Genomic DNA, 21,273 nt, shown 5'->3' with positions numbered 1-21,273 from the left:
GGCAGTCACTAAACACAGCTCGAACGTCCTTCGAACATGTCAGAATTGGTTATACAAGGAAGAAGAGGGATGCTGGAGAAAGGGCCCAGCATGTTCAAGGGCAGGCAGATGACAAATTATGCAGAGAACCTTCCACGCACACTGGCTGCAAGCACAAGGCAAGTGTGTGAGGAGGAAAGAGGGACGGAACAACCAGAGTGGCTAGATATTCCTTTCTTCCTCAAGGGTTCAAGCGCAAGGCTGGGAGCACAAGTGAACAGTTATGGAACAATAAGGAATGCTATCAGGGGTTCTAAGTATCTTCTTAAACAGATGGAAAGTCCCAAAAACCAAACACTGTGTTCTACTTGGTAGAATTCACAGATAGGGTCATGCCATTGAATCAGTTCTTACTGTTCATGAAGTCTGCAATCAAGAGCAGCCTCATTTTTTCTTATTATATTTGTTCTGAGTTATCTATTTTTACCATGTTTTTATTTTATTGAAATTGTCAATTAATTTTTTTCTTTTTATAAGAAATTTTAGTTTTTGAAAATATAATTATATTATTTCCCTCTTTCCCTTTCCTCCTTCCAAACTCACTCTTAAACGCTCTTGCTCTCTCTCAAATTCATGGCCTCTTTTCCTTTAATAGTTGCTACATATATGCATATATACATATATTCTTAAACACAGGAATACAACCTGCTCAACATTTAGCAGAGAACGAACACACACATGCAGTTAGTGATAAACATTAACAGAAGCAGCCACAATGACATCAGTTGGCTCCCCATGATTACATGACCATGACATACAGCAGAGCAAGGACAAGACCCAGGGAGAAACCTGCCTTCCAGGAATAAAGGAGACAGGATGAGGTCATTTGAAATCACACTTATTCCTGTGTAAATATACAAGCATGCCATCAAAAGTTTCCCAATGATAAACTCAAGGTCTTGGACAAAGAGGTTGTAGGGATCTCTAAGGCTACATACTCTAAACAGCATCTTCATTTCATAGGACTTCCTTTTCAGGGATGCTAAGAAATATACCTTCAGACTTGCATATTGAAAGCAAGACGTCCAAGAGTACTTGGCCCTATAGGACTAATACCTTCAAGCAAACTTGTTCCCTTAAAGATACACTGCCACACAGATGGCATGGTATTTTTTTTTTTATCATGAATGGTCACGGTTAAAAGTCAGAGTCAGAATACAGTAGTCATTAGCTGAAAATCTGCATAAGGATATGCACTGCACAGAGCACTGTGGGAACAGCACGAGAGAATGCCTACATGCACTGCACAGAACACTGTGGGAACAGCACGGGAGAATGCCTACATGCACTGCACAGAGCACTGCGGGAACAGCAGGAGAGAATGCCTACATGCACTGCACAGAACACTGCGGGAACAGTAGGCGAGAATGCCTACATGCACTGCACAGAGCACTGCGGGAACAGCAGGAGAGAATGCCTACATGCACTGCACAGAACACTGCGGGAACAGTAGGAGAGAATGCCTACATGCACTGCACAGAGCACTGCGGGAACAGCAGGAGAGAATGCTTACATGCACTGCACAGAACACTGCGGGAACAGTAGGAGAGAATGCCTACATGCACTGCACAGAGCACTGCGGGAACAACAGGAGAGAATGCCTACATGCACTGCACAGAGCACTGTGGGAACAGCAGCAAGAGAATGGCTTTTTCTTATGGTCACATTTCTGCCTTAGGCCCCCATTTATCCATGCTGCCCCACTTCTGAACTTTGAGGTTTTATGTAATTCATATTGGGTCTCTCTCTCCCTCCCTATCTACCTCAGGGCTTCCAAGTCCCAATACCCCCAGAAAAGCACTCCAAACATGGTTATTTTTAGATTTAAGGCATTACTTGATGGATAGCTTCAGGTTGTTCATTGGTAGATAAAACTGAAAACTGGTAATGGTGGCTTAGAGACTTGAGAATGAAGATCAGATACTGTGAGAGCCGAAGTTACATTTTAAGTTTTAATTACTATGCCTAAGAGATTCATGAAACAAAAATGCCTCTAATATGCAAGCCCCTTGCCCAAGGACACAGAGTTCCTGAAAGGCTGGGCGCTATTGTTTATGGGAGATAACAAGCCATGTTTTCACTCCCCTAAACAAGTTTGTGTGGCCCATCTGCACCAGATGTGCTTGATCACATGTGGGCGGGAGGGTCACAGGCTGGAGGTCCATTGGGATGTATACTTCCCTGTGATTGGATATAGGCTGGGGGGGGGTCCATCGGGATATATGCTTACTTGTGATTGGATATAGGCTGGGGGTTCATCAGGATGTATGCTTGTCCCAGATTGGACCTGATGGGAAATGCAATGAATTATGGTTTTCCTTCTAAAACAGCTACACACTGTGAATCTGGGTCATTTTCTTGGGAACCTGCATATGGACCTGGCCAGAGCCCATCCACTTGGCCAGTATTTAATTAAAGCTTGCTTCAAATTCGGCTTTAAACCATGGTAGTGGTCTTATTCTCGACTGGTGGGATTAACAATACAAAGTCATCTTCCACAAGACACCACCAACACCTCACTGTTCAAATGTCCAAACTGGCTTCTGTTGTGAGCAAAGTGCTTCGAAGGGCAGTAGGCCTGGCGTGCCTTGGTGAATCATCTTCAATCTCGCTGAATACTAAAACAGTAAAAGGGGAGGGAGAAAGTTCTCATCGATGCTGGCAAGCTAACCAGTGTCTTCTCCCAGGGAAATCGGGAAGAATGAGAGGCTGCGTGAGGTGATTTCCACTTCAATGGAAACCACCAGTTAGAGTGACTGGACACTTCCACCCAGCCCGCTAGGCTGAAGCACACGCGGAAAACATCCAGTGGGCTGAGTGTAAAACTCTCCTCACCTGGTGTGTTAAGAGCACAGAAATGCCCCTGCTGCCGGATTAGCAAATCCCCCTTCAGTGTGATTCATCTGGAAGGTGGGTGGTGCAGTGCCTGGTGTGTGTGCGGTGTGTACTCGGAGTGCCTGTGGCCGTGGGGGCGACAGGGAAATGAGAAGCAGGAGCCAGAACAATTTTTATGAAAACCATAGCTTAATCAATTCAACGTTTCTCAAGTAAAACTACTGACTTCAAAACACAAGAGCAGGAAAAAAAGGAGGTAAAGGCAAAAGGTGAGAGGTCATCTTAACCAGCAGGAAGTACTTTCAGCCTGAGAAGCAGGCTCAAACACAGGAGTCAGGTCCAGAAAACAAGACTGCAAGTTTCTTTGTTGATAAAAGTTTTATATAAAGGACTTACAGATCAATGGGAGAGTGACTGCCTAGCAGGGGTGAAGGCCTGGGTTCAGTCCTCAACACACACACACACACAAGTACATGCATGCTTTACTTACAATAACCCCAAATGACAGGAAACAACCCAAGTTGACCAGATCACTTAGGAATTTTGGCATAGTCACAAAATTAAGCACCATTCAGGACAAAAAAAAAAAGGCTAGGAAAGTTGCACACCAACAGTACACACTTGCTTGGCATGTAGAAGGCCCTCGGTTCCATTTCAAAGAATGAGCAGCAATAAAAGCAAACTACTGAACAGTACCTGCAACACCGTGAGTGAATCTCACAGCATGGTGGCTAGAAAAGGAAGCTGGACGGACACACGGACACACACACACACACACACACGACTATCTTTGAACTATAAAAAGCTCCAGAAACCTGATGGAGGTGACAGAAATTTAACTAGTGAGACTGGACATGGTTGTGTATACCTGTGACCCCAGTGACCTTTTCTAAACAACTTCAGTGCAGTTTGGGGCTTCCTGTTCTTGAGGAGAGCTGTACCCTACAGCAATAACACCAGCATAGAAGGAAGACCCCATGTTCTAGTCTGCAAATACTGCCTAAGAGGAGAAAAGGAGAGGGAAGGGGAAAGGGAGGGAGGAAAGAAGAGAGAAAGGGAAGAGAGGAAATGTTGATCCTAAGAGTTGGACTTTTGTCTTGGAGTAATCCTATCTGTACCCCTTATTCAAACTGGCAAACTAAATACCAATAAGCACACAGAGTTATCAATCAGTGAGTAGAACATAGCACCATCAAAAGTGACAGTGTTTGACAGGGAACACCCTGTTGTGATAAGTGCAGTGACTAAATAAGCATTTAGATATAGTCCAGCTAGATCCGGGTTAGTGCTAGTGAGAAACGCACTCAGTGTGGGAAACAAGAACAAAGAGGAAAAATAGCTTTTGAACCGGCAAAGTAATCCATTCTTGATCGGGAAACTTGGACCTAATCAGTTAGTAGGTTTATAGGAATACTTAGTTAATGCCATTTTTTCATCAATAATTGTGCCTCAGGGTATGAAATGCATGTGTCAAAGAAGAAAATGAATTTATTTCAACCTCAAGTAGAATATTAATGCAAGCCTGAAGCCTGAACTATAATTAATATTGTAAGCCAATCAATGGGTAAAATCATATAAGGCAGTAGGAGGAAGTGAACTAAGCAAAATTTTAAATCCATGCTGTATAGATCAAGCAAAATCTAAGGTGATAATATTTATGTAACTAAATGAGACTGATTTTATTTTAAAGATGGCTAAAAATGTCCACGGCAAGTTATACAAGCTATAAACCTTGTATATTTTTAGTCCCTGGCAACTCTTTTCTTGAAGGTTCAGTGGATATCTTTATGCCGAAGTCAATTTTTCCTCTGCATTCTGAAGGAAATCTACCTCTCAAACTTATTGAACATATTTGCATTGGTACACAGGCTCAGCGCACCACAGTTGCCATAGCAACTCTTGTTAATTGGGCCTTGGCTTCGCTTTTAAGGGTTAAAAAAAAAAAGGTGAATCCAAACATGAAGGACTAAGTTTTCACAGAAATTAAAACCAGAATGAGTGTATGTGTTGGGGAGTCGTTGATAATAGGATGTGAGAAACTCCAAATTACGCCACAAAGGCAAACTGAGTTTTTAAATATATCAAACATCTAAAATATAATTAATTGGAAGTTAAACTCAGTGGTACAGTCCTATAAGCCCAAGCGCTCAGAGGACTAAGGTGAGAGGGTGGTAAGGTTGAGACCCACCTGGGCCGTACAGTGAAACCTATCTCAAAATTACAATACAATACAATACAATGCAATGCAATGCAATGCAATGCAATGCAATACAATGCAATGCAATGCAGAAGATCACTCCTGCCCACCCTGAAGCTCTAAGGAACAGTTTCTCCTCGCAGTGCTCACCTGTCAACTCGTTCAGTTCACACTAGGGAATGGTGTGGAATAAATGGAGGCCAAGGAGAGCACTCTGGGACCTTCCGAGCAGTTCAGACGGCTAATTTTGGTTCCTTCTCTATGATCCTGAAGACATGAGACACCCCCGCCCATAGGGACTATGCTACACAGAGAGATGGTTTCTATTTAAAAATGATAAACATTCCATAAAGGAAGAACAGGAGGAATGAACACTGGATATTGGAATTGGGGGGGAAAGCATCAAGTTGACAGACAGAAACCACTTGGTACCCAGACAATCCTACTCATAAGAGGGGCTTCCAGAGTTCCTCCTAGCAACAAGAGCCCCGCCTACACATGTACAACAGCTGGACTAGAGGATTCTGGGTCACCTGACAAGGGACCGCCACCTGTGTAAAACCACCCCCAGAAGCCTCAGTAGTGCTTGCCACTGATGCTCTCTTTGGGGCCTTTGAAATCTTGCTTTGCTTTTTTCTTTGGGACACGGCTCAGATGCACATTTGGGGGAAGAAAAGGACCTAGCAATAAAATGCCTGGGGCCCTTGATGGATTGAGTCCTGCTCACTACATAGTTCCTGAGAACCTGCTGGAACTCAGATGTCCCATAAGCGATGGAAGGAAAAACTATGCTCAATGAGATAGTCTCAGACCTCAAACAACCCAGAGTCCTTCCCCCAAAGTCAGGCAGGCTTCCACTCTCTGCCCAAACTACAGCAGCTAGTTACTTTAAATAAAACATCCATGTTATTCAGCTGCTAAAAATCCAAAGATTTATAGGATATGGAGAGAAGACAAAGCACTACTCAGCTGTTAAGAAAAACCTAGCTAGGAGATTCACAGATAGACAGATGGAGAAATAGTGGATGGAAATAGTTATTCTGAGTGTAGTAACCAGGCCCATGTTCTCTCACTCACTGGATCTTCAAATATGTATGCTCCATTCAGAATACCACACAGGTCAGGAAATTAACAAGAGCCATGGGGGAGGGTGGTCCCAAGGGAAGGGAGATAGAAACGTTGGTATCAATGGGCACAGGAGGATAATGACGTTAGGTTAAATTGGGGTGGGAGAGGAGAGAGAAGAATACAGTAGAGGGGAGAAGACAGGAAGAATAATTAACGCGAAAGAAGTTTTGAAAAACTTACACAACTTACTAGCATGGAAGCTTCCTTAAAGATATGCATATGTAAAAAGAATTTGAGTGGCGTCACCCTGTGAGGAGCCAGCATTCCACAGGCTATTCCACAGGCTAACAAAAGCCCACTGGCAAGAATGGGTTAACTCTTTTAGAGTTACTCGGCAATCAAGTCCCAGAGATCCCCTCTCCCAAATATTAGAGGTTATTGCCTGGCAGAGGCCACACTGGTCAAGATGTAGAGAAGAGCCTGCAAAATGCTCACCACCAAATGGAATGTCTCTGTCCCACCCCTCTTCCCAAGGCTTAGGGAGTATTGCAGAAGACGGAGAGCAAAGCTGGTAAGAGGCAGAAGTGGTAGATGACTACAAGGAAATGGGATCTTCTGGACACAGCAGGGCAGGTGCACATCTGACCTCATAGCAGTTGTGGCAGCACATGTAAGCTCTGTACATACTCAAGCAGACAAATCCCAGCAAGGCAGGGGGAGGGGCATGCCTCCGTGAAGAGTTTTGGCAATCGGTAGCTTGTAGGAGAGGGGAAACAGCTCTCTTTAAGGGCATGGCCCTGTTATATGTTGACCGTGCTCTAGTGGAAAACCATATATATCCGAGAGTGTATGGGCAGCACAAGTTGGACTTAATGAGTTTTTAAAAAGAGAGAGACAAGACAGAGTTAGGTGGGTAGAGAAAGGAGGGCAGATCTGGGAGGGGTTGGGGGAGATTTGAGTATGATCAAAATGCATTGCATGAGATTATCAAAGAACTAATCAAGACATAGCAAAAAGCAAAAGAGAAACAAATTAAGCATTCACAGTTCCTGAAGCTGGAAGGTTCTTGGGAGGAGGAAAAAGCTATTCACCAGATCCTCGGCCATCTATTCCTCTGCTCCCACAGCTTCTGGGAGCTAAGGGGATCTTTATTGAATTGAAGCCTTTGCATGGACCGTGCTGGACAGCAGGGTTATAGAGCCAAGGATAATGGGACAAAAATCTTAGGAGTAGGCTGGGCAAAAGCAGGCATACACACAGCCCACCATGCAGGAGTGAGGACTTAAACACAAATCAGCTTTATAAGAATTCAGATACAGTGGCTGTCCGTGTGTTCCAGATGTTCAGAAGGGAAACTCGCCACCTTGATGCCCCTGGCTCCAAGAAGCCCTGCTACTGCTACCCAGGTTACCTGGGGCAGTTGTGACCAGCTTGCAGCTCTGCCTACGTTAGGCCAATGAGCCACCTCTTTTCAATCACCTCACGTTCCTTCCTGAAGGAGCTGATAATCTTGGCAGTAAGGACTTTATCTTCAGCGGAATTTCCTATTATTTGGTCTGAGAATTTCCTTGATAGATATTTTACCATGAAAAGGTATAATTAACCTTTTGCATGAATTTCCAGGTCTAAACAAATACTTCCTTCTCTCTTGGTGCCATGAGAGTCCTGTACCCAGTGTGGAAAAGCACTGTTTACAGAAGGAAGATTGTAATTATAGGATGTCCCAATATTCTCCTCCCTCCCTTCATAAACCCACCCCACCTATATTTGTGCTAGACAGAAGCAAATGTGCAAACAGCACAATAAAAAGCAGCTGAAGGTGCAGATTCTTGGGCTCTAATTAAGCCAGGATGCCTGATTCACAGCTGTTCCTACTACTGACAATGTTTTTATAATAAACACTGGAGCTTACGAGTCACTTTCTTCTGTTACCACCGGCTACACTTTACACCAACATACCGCTGGAGTCCTGGCCTGGGAGTCATATCATGATGCTGCAACCTAGATACCTGGGGGCAGGGTATGTATTCTTGGGCCCACGTCACAAAGGTGGTCATCAGTGCTTCAAGACTGCTCTCTTCAAGATCACACAACTCCTCAGAGAATCAAGAAAGAAATCTTCCAGGCTTCATCCATGGTTTGAAAAGAACAAAGTCAGCCTACAGACGCCACACCTTGTAATCAAGGCCAGATAAAACACGGTGCCAGATCAAGTCATTTGCCTAACACTGCTCTGATAACCCTATTTTCCATCGTTTCTGCAAAGTTACAGAGTGAATAACCGAGCCTTGCTCTTCCTGTGAATAAAAGTTGGCACTACCCTCCTCCTTGCTCCAGTACCGCCCTCATGAAATTAAGTAGTGAGGATGTGGCTTATCAAATTCCACCAGGTCTAAAAGGAAAAGCTCAAGTTGGTCACAGTGCATCACTGAGCCCTTTATTAAAAGAAAAGGACAAAGGGGACATAGGTTTGCTGCCAAGAAAGGTACCTGTTGACCCTGATGTGACTTTAGATCACTTCCTTATGAATATCATCATGAAGGCAGATCTGGGCCCTCACAGACACCAAGCCTGCTGGTCCCTTGATTTGAATTTCATTGTCCAGCCTCAGGAGTTTTGTTTCAACAGCACAGCAGGTAAGTTGGCCATGTACTGTGTATTTGCAATAAATTCTCTTACGTTCTCAGTTAAGGCCATGGTAACTTACTTCTGTACCAAAAAAAAAAAAAAAAAAAAAAATTCCCCAAGAAGGTAGGGGGGCTGGCAAGGTCATTTAGGAAGATGAGACAACCCACAGGGGGTGGAGGGAGTCATAATATCTGAACCTGTATACGTATGAGACAGGAAAGCCGAAGCTCCTCCACCTGCTATTTTATTAACAAATATCCCAAGAGTTATATGGACTGTAAGTGCCCGGGGCACTGGGATGAGAAACTATTACTGCTTGAGTAGTCAAGAAACTCTGGAGAGAAAGAATAAGTTCTGAGTTATTGTTGAAGATTAAGTAGACTTTTCACAGGAGGAAATACTGAGAAGGAAATGGAGGGAAAGGAGGAGAAAGAAAATAATGCTAGAAAGAAGGGATTAGTGAAAAAAGAAAAAGGAAAAACGTTATGGGAATCAGGAAAGGGGTTTTTGGGAGATCCGCCTCTCCATTCCCCTGAGCCGTATGATACACCATCACCAGACTGACGTTGGTCACCTTCTTATAGACTCACTCTAAGAAAGTCTTTGCCAGTTTCCCTGCCCAGCCCCTGTCCTACACAGTCACACTCCGTTAGTATAGAAAACGACTCTCACACCCCTTCACTTCTCTTCCTTCTAGACTCGGCTGAGCCTGTGCCTTTCCCATTTGTTCCCCATCTATACCCAGCCTGGGAGACCCACAGGAAGAAGGAAACAATACTCCATCCACTCATTGTCACTCATTTTCCAAAGCCAACAGAAACATTCCATACCATGTCAATAAACTGATTTTGTTCTTCCACTCAGCAGTTAGATATCTGAGCACAAGTAATTTATTGTGTAAGCTTACACATCCTCAAATCTGTCTGCTTCACAATGAGTGAGGCTCTGATCTGACTTCAGTTCAGTGCTGGTCAAGGACCAGGACGCTTATGCTCAGAGGGCCTCTGAAAAATTTATTTCAGAATGCGCATGCAGAGTGGCTACCAGACATACTGCTTCCATGGATATGTGCACCCAGTTCTCCAGAATCTATACCTGGGAGAGACATCACGATATCACTATGGTGTGGGTATGACCCCCAAATTTCATGTTGACCCCTGTCCGCTACACTCATGTGCAGTGCATCTACATGCATATGTGCATATACAAATGCACACACACAGAGTTTAACTCTGGATCATGAAGTTTCACAAATCATTTATTGAAAGTATATGCCTCAGCTGATGAGTTGTTATACATTTGGAAGATAGGCATCTGATGGGACCCTCACCTTGAAGGAAGTGAATCCTTCATGCTTTTCATCTAATCTGGGTCAGAAAACTGGGACCTGAGACAGTGTGAGCAATAGACGCTGGTCCCTTCCCTCCAGACCGGTTCATTAAACTCTTCTGGAGCAGCCCATTAATATGAAGACCTTCTCCTTTTGCTCCTTAGAGCTGGGCTCTCAGTCACCCAACTAAATTTGTTTTGGGATGGTTTCCGCCTCTAACTTAACTCCATTAGAAAAGCTGACGCATGCCTCTTCTAGATACACTCATGTGGGTCACTCAGTCCTTCTTAGTCCCACTTGAAATCTACCAACTCCTACCCAAGTGCCTCTGTAACTCCCGATCTGTACAAATACACAACTGTCATTTTCAATTGTTTAAGCTTGCTCTGCCTACTTAATAGACTTAGCTTTCCCTGCAAAATAGCACTTCAACCCACTTCAGAGGCTGTTGGTCCCCAAATCCTTTGACTCACAGGATTGAAGCACAGACACCATTGTCTTCCCCAGCGCTCTTCTAGAGCACACTGCCTGCATTCAGGACTGACTGACTGACTAGTAACTGTCAATCCCAATCCGAACTCCTGCACTTTCCTTCCTTGCCACAGTAACTGTGTTCCATCCAGGTCTACTTCTGTCTGGGGGCTTTCAGAGGGTGGACGGCCTTGGCAGCACTCACGGGCCTAGCTGGGAGACTTCCTCTCACCTCCACATCGGCTCCACCACACCCTGGACTTTATCACTACCCGGAAATACTCGACCTTTGCGTTACAAGCTTCCAAATCTCGGGCTACAGCCTCTGTTTACTGGTCTCCACTTCCTTGTTCTTAGCGATCCTGCCCTTCATCCTCATCACCCCGTCCCCCTCTTACCCATTCTGGCTTCACTCGCCTCTGTAGCCAGATAGCTGTCTAATTTCAGTGATGTTTACATTAGCACCGTGGAGTTTTGGTGTACCAGGACTTTGTCAGAGTTATCATACTGATCCTGAGGCCTAGCTACCTCATTCATTTCCCCTTACACTGTTAAGGAAAGTTACACGAACCTGGTGATCGGCTTTGCAAAGAAAACTTAAAACTCAGTAGTCTCCTCAGAGCTGCTCTAACTTCCTGTCCATCCTGATTGAAGCCCTTCTGCTTCTTATTCCAGAACCTTCCCATCCCGCCAGTGCCCTCAATGCCCTGCCTCTCCCCTGCATCCCGAAGTAAGGAGGAATTCTCTAGTCTTTGGATCAAAGTCAGCTAGAAAATCTGGAAGCAACAAGGTGCTTCTGTGTTCACTCTCAAAAGCATAATCCTCCAACTTCAGGTGGCATCAAAATTCACCTGAGAAATTTATTAAAATATAGCCTCCTAGCTGGGCAACGGTGGTGCACGCCCAGCACTCTGGAGGCAGAGTCAGGTGGATCTCTGTGAGTTCGAGGCCAGCCTGGTCTACAGAGTGGGTTTCAGGCTAGCCAGGGCTACACAGAGAAACCCTGTTTCGAAAAACCAAAAAAACAAAACCAAACAAAAGTTGGTTGGTAGGTAGGTAGGCAGGCAGGCAGACAGATGGATAGACAGACAGATTCCATGGATCTACTCCTGAAAACTACATTTATACCATCTGCTATAATATACCATCAAACTCCTAAGCATCCATGTAACCCTAATGCAGGATGTAACTGAATTTAGGGATCACTTCCTGTGGTGGTTTGAAAAAAAAAAAATGACCCCAAAAGGGAGGGGCACTAATAGGAGGTGTGGACTTCTTGAAGTAGGTGTGGACTTTTTAGAGGAAGTGTGTCATTATGAGGGTGGGCTTTGAAGAATCCTATGCTCAAGATACTGCCAAGTGTCTCAGACCACTTCCTGTTGCCCATGCAAGTTGTAAACTCTCAGCTACCTCTCCAGCACTGTTTGTGTCATGTCCCACCATGATGATAATGGGCTGACTCTCTGAACTGTAAGCTACCCAATTAGATGCTTCCTTTCTAAGCTGTGGTCATGGTGTCTCTTCACAGCAATAGAAACCTTAAGATACTGCCATAAATTTCTTTTCACAAATGATGTAGCTGCCTCACCATATGTCAGGGAAAACTCCAAAGGCAGCCAAAAGAATGTATTACAAATTATATGACAGGAAAAAAAATCAAGATATACTTAAACCAATCCAGGCAAGACTCAATGGGAGAGAGTTTGAAATAACTAGAGATATTAATTTCTAGGCTCCTATTCTAACACCTAAATGGATTTAAGTCTGTCAGAAAAAAAAAGACAAATGACAAAGACATACACACAGCTAACTCCTCATACTAGGAATTCAGCATCAAACTAAGAACTTAAATCGAATTAATCAAATAAATGCAATATCCCTTTCCACCGTTGAGCTTTTTAACTAATATTTTCCTGTTAATATGACGCAGAGAGACTAACAGAGCAAAAGTGCATGGTCAAACAGCCAGAAGACATTTTCCTCAGCCCAAACCTACCACTGAAGCAACCGTGGGATCTTATGAACTCCCCTGAGTCTAGGTGCTCTCATGAGGAATGGAGATCTGGCACCATTTGAGGAACACGGTACTCATACTAAGAAAACAAGCAAAGGCCACTTGACATCCTGCAGCCCTTCTGAGACAGAAGACATGAGGATTGGCCCTGTAATAGTCCTCCCCCAGCAGCTCCCCTTGGAGCCTGCGCTGTGAATGAAGACATTGTCTTATGAGTTTTAAGCATCGCAGCATGAGGCAGCATCTGGTTCACACAGGAAGGAAGAGACTGCTGCGGTGTTTGCTATTCATACCTTTTGATGGCTCAACAAAAAGCCAAGCACACTGTGAAGCCAGTCACAATAGAGGCAGAACCAAGATGACTGATGGACTGAGTGAGAAAACCGGACCTAAACAAGAATAGTGATGAATGAAGACTCTCTTGAATGAGGAGGAGAAAGTCTGCAGTACAGAAAACTGAAAAGATGCCTGTAAATAGGTTTTAGAAACTAAGAGATGGGGGAGAAGAAGAAAGCCACATATGAGGTAAAGCCCTCCACAGTGAATGGATCCCAACAGTACTCACTACTCAGAACAAAACTGAGCCAAGAGTAAGTAGTGGCACGTGCTTATAATCTCAACACTCAGGGACTAAAAATGTCTTCAGGATACTGAGGCATAAAGATCACAAAGTCAAGGCTAGCATGGGCTATGATAGAGAGAGAAACAAATAATAGAAGCAACAGAAAAAGGGAGGGATGAAGGGAAAGAGAGAGAGAGACAGGGAGAGAGAGAACCCTAAATGGGCAATACTAATCTCTAAACTTAAGAAGAAACTTTCAAGTATTATGGGATGTTTTGATCATACTCTGACACTCCTGAGACTGCCATTAAGTTTGCTTTGCATCAGAGGGCGGAACAAGCAACTAATTGACCAAAATTAGTCAGAGAGGTTTTGGAGGACCGAGGAGAGAGAGAGAGAGAGAGAGAGAGAGAGAGAGAGAGAGAGAGAGAGAGAGAGAGAGAGAGAGAGAGAGAAGTTAGGTGGGGCTTAGAAAGATTTTTGGCCCTTTTGGATTAAGGGAGGGGAGAGAGAGAGAGGAGGTCACTGGTCATTTCTCTGCCACTTCTCTAAACATTCAGGTTCTTACCCCATATCAACTCCCGAGTTCTCCTTGATAAAGAATAACTAGATAAATGCTTTCATCAAGAGCTGGAAAGAACCTATGAAGAATAAAATCCCAGACCAACATGAACTTACATCACCAAGTAGTAGGAGTCAGGTATGCTCATGAATATCTGGAATCCTAGTACTTTAGGGACTAAAGCAGGAGGATACCAAGTTACCAAGTAAGCTGGGACTATATAGCAAACTTAAGGTCAGCCTTGGTAAAATAGCAATACCATGACTCCAAAATAAATAAATAAATAAATAAATAAAAATAAAAAGGAAGGAAGGAAGGAAAGAAGGAAGGAAGAGAGAAGGAAAGAAAAAGAGCAGCAATATTTTATGTTTTAATGTATGCAGCTGACATCAGATAGACCTGGTTATAATACCTTTCTGTAGCTTGTTGACTGTAACATTGAACAAATACTAAAGTCTTTCCAGGACTTGGTGTCTTCATCTATAAACTGAGGCTTGCCCATCTCCCCAGGATAGCAGGGAGACTTGAGGCTATGTGGGGTAACTGTTCAGAATATGGTTCCTTGTAAATAGAGTCAGTCAGGTGACCCCTGGTTTGTAAAGAACATTTGAGACCATGGAAAGTTTCAAGCCCCTTCCAGGCCTCCAACTTTGAAGAGCCTGAGAAACCCTAGAGTCAAATATCAGTTGTTTAACTTGTCCATGGCTTGAGATGATTAGCATGAACATACAAACAGCCGTAGCTAGAACACACACCATGTGGACTAAAACCAAAAAAAAAACCCTTCCGAAGAAGTCTCCCATGGCCAGGCTTAGCAGATAGAGATCACAAAGCAAGGTCCCCTGAGTCACAAATCAGTCAAGCATACAATTTCCCAATGTCCTCTACTGCCCACACTTGGTCTTCTGCCGAATCCCATGGCTTCTTCCTTTACATCCTCAGTTGAGACTCCTTCCTTCAACTGCGACTCCACAGTACCTCCCGCTAGTCACCACCCAGCTGGACCTCGGCATCAATGCCTCTACTTCTGCCCTAAGTACCACAGGCTGGCAGCAGGGCGGGCCAGCACCCTGCCTCCTTTTGTCTCATGAAGATGTCCTCTAAGACCATGTCTCATTCTTTTCCAAGTTTCTCAACTGAGTTCTATCTTCTAGGAGACTATTCATATTAGTAGGGTGCACCTAGCTCTAGTGTACCAGGAAGGGTAGAACCCTGCTACATGGGGCTGCCAAAGCAAACAGGTTGGAAAACAGCCCTCCAACAGGTCAGTGATCCTCACAGCAGGCTCTCCTGTCACCTGGCAGCCAGCCCTGAGAGGGACCCCTGCTGCGGACTGACCACCCTTTCTATTCCACCTGCTGCTACACAGGGTAACCCCATGTTCTATTCCTTTCCCTCAGCACATCTGAGGTAACGGCTGGGGAGGAAAAAGAAAGGGGAGGGATGCAGTTGCTATTGAAACAAGAAAGCCGTTTATGGGCTGCAAATACAACTAAGAAATTCCTTAAAATAACGTATAGAGCAACAAGTCTCTCAATAAACTGCATACCAAGGTATCGCCCTCCAAATCCCGAATTTCTATTAGCTGTGCTTGCAAAGGCATCCAAGGTTAGGATGTCCTTAAAAATAAGGACGAAGAGGCCCATGCACGAAGGGGGAATTCAGTAGAGTCTGTGAATTCAGTAGAGCCTATTTCCCAGGCATGACTTTTTTCTTTTTAAGTAAATTACTCATTGTATGCCAAAACCACACTTGTGGCTTCTACTTGCTTAGACATTTAAAGCATGTGTCTTTGAATGTCTGATTCTATATTCTCTAGCCCACTGCTAGATCAGGTTAGCACTTAAGACTTGATTTAATCAACAAAGTGCCTTTTTGCTTCTGAATTGTAAACAGGACACAAAAGCACTCACACACAAGTTTTGTTTTATTTTGTTCCCAGGGCACATTTAAAAACAAAAGCCCACCCCAGGCTTAGGCACACAGGGAACAACTTGGCCACACCTAGCTCTATCAAGACATTATTTCTAAACAAGGCCTTCACCAAGAGAAGACTCCTCCTCCCCCCCATATTTAAACTCAGGGCAGAAAAAGAGTAAGCATAACAAAATTTGTGTGTGCATTTTCTCCTTCCTTAAAAAAGAAATAAGATACCACAGAGACCTTCCTTAACACAATAGAGACTCCATTCATAACTGAGCGCTCAACTGTAATGTCCAAATTCCCTGTCCATTTCTTGCCAAGATTTCTTCTCCTGTTCTCTGACCTTCATAAAGGCCCCAGTTGGATTTCCTTCTTCAGCCTAGGGTTCTCCCAAACTGAACCCTCAGTCTCAAGTTTTTTATAGTTGTCCCCAACAAAGGACTGATTTTCTTAAAATGTACTCATTTTCATGACTCAAAATATATTTTACATAAATTAGTAAGGAGCGCTCAGCAGCACTAATTCTTTAAATAAAGGGAGTGACTTTTCCAAGCAGTTGGATTTCTGGCATCGGCAAGGACCTTCCAAAGCCCATAGGAGCAGCACAGGCTGCCCAGTTCTGTGTCAGCAAAATTTGCCCCCACAAAGCAGCTATACAGCCAGTAAAGAAGCAGGGTATCTGAAAAGAAAACTTAAAAGCCTATTTAGTCTTAAGTTATAAGACAGAAGGGTGAACTAGCTCGGGGCTGGGAGTGTGGCTCAGTGGGAAAGAGCATCTGTAGCGTGGAAGAGAGGTCTTGGGCTCTCACTCCCACAACGAAAACAACAAAAACTCCCAAAATTTTAAAAAAAGGAATCAAGGCAGTGATGATTTTAGTATCACAACCATTAGACCAAGACATCAACCAATTCGTGGCTGGATGTTGGTCAGTAACAAAAGGATACACCCTTTCAGTCTCCAGCTAAATGTATCAGTTCTGTGATCAGTAGCAAAGAAGATGGGCACATGGTGGGGATGTAGCTTTCCGGGTGCCCCCACCCCACCAGGTTTCCTTGAATTCACAGCCCTGTTCATTCCCCTCACTCTGAACATGGCCTTGGTTCTCATCAGTAAGATACACCAGAAAGGATCTGAAAATAGGTTATAGACTACCCTGCTTTCCTTCTTGTGCTCTTACACACTCACCGAGGCAGAAGATGCTTGCTAGCTGCACCCCAGTGCCTGGCGACTGAGGAAGGAAAGGTTCTAATCACCAGTACATAGGAACAGGGTCCTTGGTTCAACTTGAGGAACCGAGTCCTGTCAATAGCACTAAACCGGCTTGAAACAGATGTGCCCCACTGGAAACCATGAGATGACTGCAGCCTGTGAGAAACCCATTCCATCATACCTGGATGGAACATATCTGCTAAGGACCAGCTCATCTGCTTTATGAGCTGCACTGAGAACCCTCTCCAAACCTGTCTGCCTAAAAGAGCTCTAATCACTTTTATTAAGATAATTGTCATACCAGATAGCTCAAAGTCTATAATTCAATGTTTTTTAAAATTGTGCCACCATCACCATGGTCAATTTTAAAACATTTTTATCATTCTCAATGGAAATCCCAGGGTCATCATCAGTCATTAACAACTCCCCCTTGACCCAAGGCCTTACCAATAGCCTTCACCTCCACAGATTTGTCTATTCTAATATTTTTATGTTCATAAATATTGTTACAAGAATCAGGGCATTATATTTTATAGCTGCATTTCATTGCACTGCACAGACATGCTATATTTTGTTTATTCATTAATTCACTATGGATTGATTTGGGCTGATATTTCTCTTTTTACTAATATAAATAATGGTTTGGATATACATTTTTGTGTGGACATAGCTTTTTCAGTGCTCAAGAGTGCATACCTGGGATTGGGATTGTTAACTCACATGGAAACTCTATGCTTAAAATTTTAAAGACCTGTCAGATGCTTCTAACGTAGCAGCACCATTTTACAATCTGACCACCAATCCACAAGGCGCCAAATTCTGCGCATCTTTGGGGGCATTTGTTATAAATTGTCACTTGTGCTCCAGCTGGTGATAAGAGTGGACGCTCACTGTTTCCATTTTCAGGTCCCTAGCAACCAGTGTGGAAGATCTTACCACGTCTCTACTGGTCATTTGTTTATCTGCTTCAGAGAAGTCTATTCCTAACTTTTGTCCATTTTCAAATTAGTGAGCTTTGCTTGTATGTTTATTGGTTTTGAGCCAGGGTCTTATTGTGTAGCCCTGGTTGCCCTGGAACTCTCTATGTATACCAGGCTGGCTTTGAACTCACAGAGATCATCAGCTTGCTCTGACTCCCAAAAGAAAGAATTAAAGATGTGTGCTACCACATCCAATTTGTCCATTTTAAAATGAGGGTCTTAACTTTTTACACTGTAAGTCCTTAATCAGATATACTGTCTTTGTACTTCTTTTTAATTTGATTTTACATACATGTTTTGGCTACATGTTATACCTGTGCGCCATGTACATGCCTGGTGCTCACCAAGGCGAGAAGAAGGAATTGGATTCCTCCACAACCCTGGAACTGGAGTTACAGATGGTTGTTGTTATCCACTATGTCAGGGCTGCAAACAGAACCCAGATCCTCTACAAGAGCAGCAACTGTTCTTAACTACTGAGCATCTCTCCAGGACCTGTGCTTTCTTTATAGAACCCTCTGGTTGAAAGCAACAACAAAACAGCAGCTTGAACTTAGCCAGGCATTCATTAAGCCTATAAATCACTTTAGAAAGTCTTGTGTACATGTAGGTATGCACATGTGTGCTTTGCTATGAATGTGGGATTTCAACAGGTACAGAGGTCAGAGGGTAACCTGTGGGTTGGTCCTCACCTTCTCCTTTGGGACAGGGTTTTATGTTGTTTACCACTGAGCATGCCAGGCAAACTGGCCTGTGAGCTTCCAGGACTCTTTTAGCTCAGCATCCCATCTCACTCCTGGAGTGGACCATATCCAGCTTCAGTTTCCTGGGATCTGACCTCAGGTGGTCTTGTATGTATGGCAAGAGATACTGAGCTCCCCAGCTCTGAAAACTTTAAAAGACATTCTTCCTAAAGCTATGGAGAAACCCTGTTTCGAAAAATCAAAATCAAAACAAAACAAAACAAAAAAAGTTTTCCTCAAAGTATCTGGGATTATTTTTATGAGAAAAAGAGGAAAAAAATCACTAATGACTTGTAGTAATACTACAGAGGAGAACAAGTTGTGAAGGCTCATTTCTGCCACTGTGCCACACTGAAGAGATAGCCATGTTTATGCAACTGTCTGGCCTGGATCAGCATTCACAGAATACTTTCCTCTTTCTTGGTGATTAAAAAAATAAAATCAGGAAGAAACTAGGACAGGTAGTAGTGTCTTTACCATGCAATACAGAGCAAAAGGGACTTCCCCAGTGGGTTAGATAACCTGCCCATCATCACACAGTACAAGCTGGGACCAGGAAATCAGGTCTACCAACTCTGGGTCATGCTTCTCTCCCCCATCACACTCTTTCCCACTTAAGTACAAAATGAAGCACACGCCTAGGGTATGGAACATATGTCAGCAAAGAAAAGGAAAGTCCTCCCACCAATTCTCAGATGTGTCCCAGGGAGCACATCATATTTGGGCGCCTGTTGGAGGAGGCCGCTTGTTCATTTTTCAGCTGCCCAGACTCCAGAAATAATCACACAAAACTATATTATTTAGAAGACTGCTAGGCCCATTAGCTCTAACGTTTTGTTGGCTAACCTTACATCTTAATTTAATCCATCTCTAGTAATCTGTGTATCGTCATGTGGCTGTGGCTTAATGGGTAAAGTTCTGGCGTCTGTCTCCAGTGGAGCTAACATGGCTTCTCTTTGACTCTGTCTCCTTTCTCCCAGCATTCAGTTTAGTTTTTCCCACCTACCTAAGTTCTGCCCTATCAACAGGCCAAGGCAGTTTTCTTTATTAATTAACCAATCACATTCATAGCATAAAGAGGGGACTCCCACACCACCTCCCCTTTTCTGTTTAAATAAAAAGGAAGGTTTTGACTTTAACATGGTAAATTTACATATAACAAAGCAGGTACCAAGCAATAATTACAGTTACAATACTTATATCTACCTTATCTTTTATCATAACTAAGGAAAACTATAACTATCAATTCTTCAACTCCATCAAAGACTCCAGAAGGATACAATATTACCTAAGTAAACAGGAACTGCATTGTAAGCAATTTCCAAAACTCCAGAATTGACAGAGACATCTCCCTGCCTGGACAGTCACCCAAAGTTCTTCTATACCATTGGGCCATCCATCTTCAGCCTACAGGCCCATAGTATCCAACAGACTTTTCCATGAAGCAGGAAATTTCAAAGACAGTTCAGCCTATATTGGAAGTTTGCCAGTCACTGTCTTCTGTGTCCTGCAGAATGTCTGGCAGACTCTTTCATGAAGCAGGAACTCCAAGAACCATCTCACATTTAGACAAGTACAGCAGTCATTTTTCTGTGGTTCCTGCATGTTCAATTCATCAAGCATTCCAAGAAAGAGCAGTTTCTTGCCCAAATGGCTAACCAACTCCATAAGAAGCCTCTTCAATGCCCATCTTCTCTTGAAGTAGACTGGTGCTGCCAGGAGCAGATGTGTCTCACTGTCATGAAAAGTCTTAACTTCTTAAAACATTTAAATGCCATATTCTGAAGGTCTCTGAAAGATTTGAAGAATACCTATCTAACTGAAATATATATATATATCTAGAAAACCTAACTAACATAACTATAAGCTTGACTATTATAGATGATTATCTATTAACCTATATTTCTTAATTATACATTACATTTTTAAATGAGCTGCACAAACACAGTACCATAATCAAGAGAAATATACATATAACAAAATCAACTTTAAATTTGTATTAATAAATCAAGATCCATACCAATGCAAAGTATCCATCTCATAGCAGGCGCCTAAGAATCTCTTCATTTATCTTGTTTCTTAAGCAAGAATTTGACTAAGAGGGTGAGTCCAACAATCTTACACTGGCAAGGACTCTTAGTGTCTTCTGGCTTAAATGCAGACTTTACAAGCATGTTAAGTTTCCTAAAAGTTGATTATTAAAGCATAAAGTTGTATGGCACTGTTAAAAGATGAAACAATATTGAGAACCCCCAGCAAAGCAATGCTATTGCCAAATTCGACCATGGATTAGTATTTTATAAAATACCGAGTAAAATCCTCTTATTTCTCGTTCTAGAGACAACTACTTATCAGTGACCCGTGATAATTACCATCCATGACCACTGAGTATTTATTTACGGTTAGGTAAGAGAACACCTAGCTCACCTGTCTCACAAAGCAATATATCAGATGCTAACAGGTAGCACTGGCTCAGCAAAGGGCAGAGTCCTAAGGAGGCGTTTACACTTTGGACTCTATCTTCACTTTCTCCAAGGAGAACCTAGCCAGCATTTACTTAATCCAAAGAGTCTAAAAGAGTCGATGTGATTTTATAGAGAGCATACCCAAATGGCCACACACCCACAAGTTAAGGAGATTGCCGTCATAAACCTGCTTCATCACTTAGTGACCCATGGACCTCAGTCACATAGGCCATTGTTTTACTGAAC

The 21,273-nt window shown here is 43.2% G+C and overlaps 1 protein-coding gene across 3 annotated transcripts in view; it reads right to left on the bottom strand.

Moving 5' to 3' along the window:
• Iqgap2 (IQ motif containing GTPase activating protein 2) overlaps positions 1-21,273 on the bottom strand; it is a 293,513-nt gene that overhangs the window by 218,303 nt on the left and 53,937 nt on the right. The gene's annotated exons all lie outside the window — the stretch shown is intronic.

This window comes from Chionomys nivalis, chromosome 15 (genome assembly GCF_950005125.1).
Source record: "Chionomys nivalis chromosome 15, mChiNiv1.1, whole genome shotgun sequence".
Taxonomy (NCBI): domain Eukaryota; kingdom Metazoa; phylum Chordata; class Mammalia; order Rodentia; family Cricetidae; genus Chionomys; species Chionomys nivalis.
This window is presented reverse-complemented; position numbering and strand designations above follow the sequence as displayed.